Source organism: Haemaphysalis longicornis, unplaced genomic scaffold (assembly GCF_048455015.1).
Source record: "Haemaphysalis longicornis isolate Haplotype H1 unplaced genomic scaffold, Haemaphysalis longicornis Haplotype H1 scaffold_2, whole genome shotgun sequence".
Lineage (NCBI taxonomy): Eukaryota > Metazoa > Arthropoda > Arachnida > Ixodida > Ixodidae > Haemaphysalis > Haemaphysalis longicornis.
The window spans coordinates 151,451,490-151,454,080 of NW_027526295.1; the positions used below are offsets into that span (position 1 = coordinate 151,451,490).

General features: G+C 46.7%; 1 long non-coding RNA gene across 1 annotated transcript; it reads left to right on the forward strand.

Moving 5' to 3' along the window:
* LOC144169313 (uncharacterized) lies at window positions 1-1,778 on the forward strand. The gene is made up of 2 exons (XR_013322422.1): window positions 1-274; window positions 746-1,778. It is a non-coding gene; the product is annotated as an uncharacterized LOC144169313 (long non-coding RNA).
* The last annotated feature ends 813 nt before the right edge of the window (window positions 1,779-2,591 follow it).

Below are 2,591 nucleotides of genomic sequence, written 5' to 3' on the forward strand. Positions count from 1 at the left end.
CCGACCGTTTCGGCGGGTGAGGATGAGCGCTAGGCGGAAGTGACGTCACGTTTGTGCCCAGCGCTCCCGCGCGGTATGTTTATATTTTTCCGAGTGCTGCCTACACGGCGTGCGCGCCGTAGAGACTCAAGTAGCCGCGTTGGACTTTCGCTGTCAACGCAAGTGTGAATGGTTGTCGCCCTGTCAATCGTCGTTCAACAGCTCCAGCGTCTTCTGGCTCTACGGCTGTGCAATCAGCCGTGGGCGTTCAACTGTCCACCATCGGCCGACTCAGGTGAGCGCTCCTTTTTGGCGGGTTTGCAATCAGTTCGCATATCACCTACTGAAAAGCTCAATTGCTTTCTGCTCGCTGCAGTTATATTAGCGACGTTTACGAAATTCTTAACGTCACGTTCTCACCGTCTTGCGTCATTGTCACTGTTTATGCTGCTCTGTTCGCCTCTGTCGGCGATCGCGAGCTGTTGACGGTTTGTTGCACGGCGCGTAAACTCGCTCGCATGCAAACCCGTTTCGCCCATGGCGTTTCTTTGTCTCTTCTTTAATGTGGCGTCATTAAAATCACTTGTTAGCCTCGAGGCTTTTTCTAGACAATGTGCCTTGTGCTAACCGTGTTGTAACGAAAATGAACTTGCAGTAGGAGCGTGACAGGACGCTGTTGGGAAGGTTTTCGTGTGTGCGTGTGGTTCGTGAGGGCGTTGTAACCAACGGTGTTTCATTCCTCATGTTCCATTTCTTTCTCTTGCAGCATCTTTTGACTGCAGTCGCGGTGCCCCTAGCCTGCCTGCAGCACTCATCCTGCCATTCCAGTGGGAACTAATGTTCGCAGGCCACTTGTCACAACCTAACGGGTTCCCGCACTTGCCTGGCTTGTAATTTATGGTATACTTTAGATCCACCATTGCGTTCTCACGCTGTGCGTACATTTAAAGCGAGTGTTTACACTAACGTGGCAGTAGATAGCCATAAAGACAGCAGCATGTGTACTGGAAATGCCTGCCAGTGAAAACAAAACCAAACGATCTACGGATCTATGCCAGCTTGACCGTTACAAGTCTTTCTGCGAGTATCAAAGCAATGAACAGCTGGGGATATCTCGTGTGCAGAATTGTGTTCTTCCTTCTATTTGTTATCTATTTGCTGGTATAAATTTAAGAATTGATAGTATGAGTAAGGTAGACAGAGAACAAAGTGATTGCGTTGCTCTTGGAAATACTTTACACGAAATAAAACTGCTTCCTGCGAGTTCGCACTGCTTAGTGCAGTAAAAAAGGTTCTGTATAACAAATAATTTGATGCACCCAAACCCACCTGTGATGAAGATACATTGTGCGTGGATTATTTAAGGGCAAGTTATTAACTCTGGCAAAGCAAGAAAGTGACCTCTTTGTTGTGCAGAAAACTAGTTTAGTAGTAATTTGGCTTTTGTCTGGACATTGTCAACAGGAATAGTAGCCTTGGTGCACGACTTTGTGGACACTTTCCTGTCGCCTTCCTTCAATGCCAACACAGCGGCGAAGACGCCTCAGCAATCGAAATCACATGATGTCAGGCAGTTACTGCTGGATCATTCATTCTACCATGAGGGCATCCTCTACAAGCCGTGAGGCCTTGCTCTGTTTTCTGCTGGGGCTCTTTTCGTTGCCAAGTGCCATGGTCTTTTTGGGTAAAGCTCCCCAAAACAAAGTGGTCTTGTCCCTGTTGGAATTGTCATGTTATCCGTATAAAATTCAGAACACTGATGCTTCTGCTGCAAATACAAGAAGTGCTGCAGATTTGCACATGTGGGAGCTCGGTTTTTATCTACGTGTGTGAAAGATGTGTCGCATGATACAGGGCGGAGATGCCATGGTGCTATAAAATATGTTAGAGAACTTTGGATTGTATCTAAAAAGGAGACAGCAAGCTCTGACGCTTCCTCTCTAACTCTGTAAGAGAAGGGCGCAGAGAACGATGTTTGATTTTAAAGGAGTTCAGTCATCGATGTGTCATGAAAAACTGATTTAAAAGGATGGCGAGGCATGGATGAAATTTTAAAAGCATAAAGGAGATCTGTGTATGCTCGCTGGCGTTGTAGGTTCCATTTGTTGCACTCCACATACATGCTTTCAACTGGACTAGTCCGGAAGGCACCACACGCCAAACGGAGCCCTAGATGAGGCACAGGGTCCAGCATTCTGAGGAATGTTTTAGTGGCTGACCCATAGACAACGCTACCGTAGTCCAATCGTACAATGCACCTTTTGTGTCGTCATATAGGGAGCCTCAATTTTTATGCTGCAGTGTAAACCATGCCAATGCATGTTTGTAAATGTCCATTCCACCAACAAATTCACGGCATGCCTTGACAGTAAGCGCAGTTTTGTGCATCTAGATAATCACCTGTACCTATTTATCACAGGCCTGCAACTTGCACATGGTCGGATTTAAGCACCCTAAATGTAGCAACTGTAGCCGACCATAACACATAATCTTGAAAACGCTACCTTATCAACGCGAAAGCAATATGTGGCCCATTGACTAAGCAGCCACTATCCACTGTCTGTGCTAGCACAACAGCTCCTAAATTGGCCGGCAGTGCAGAGTGAATTGAG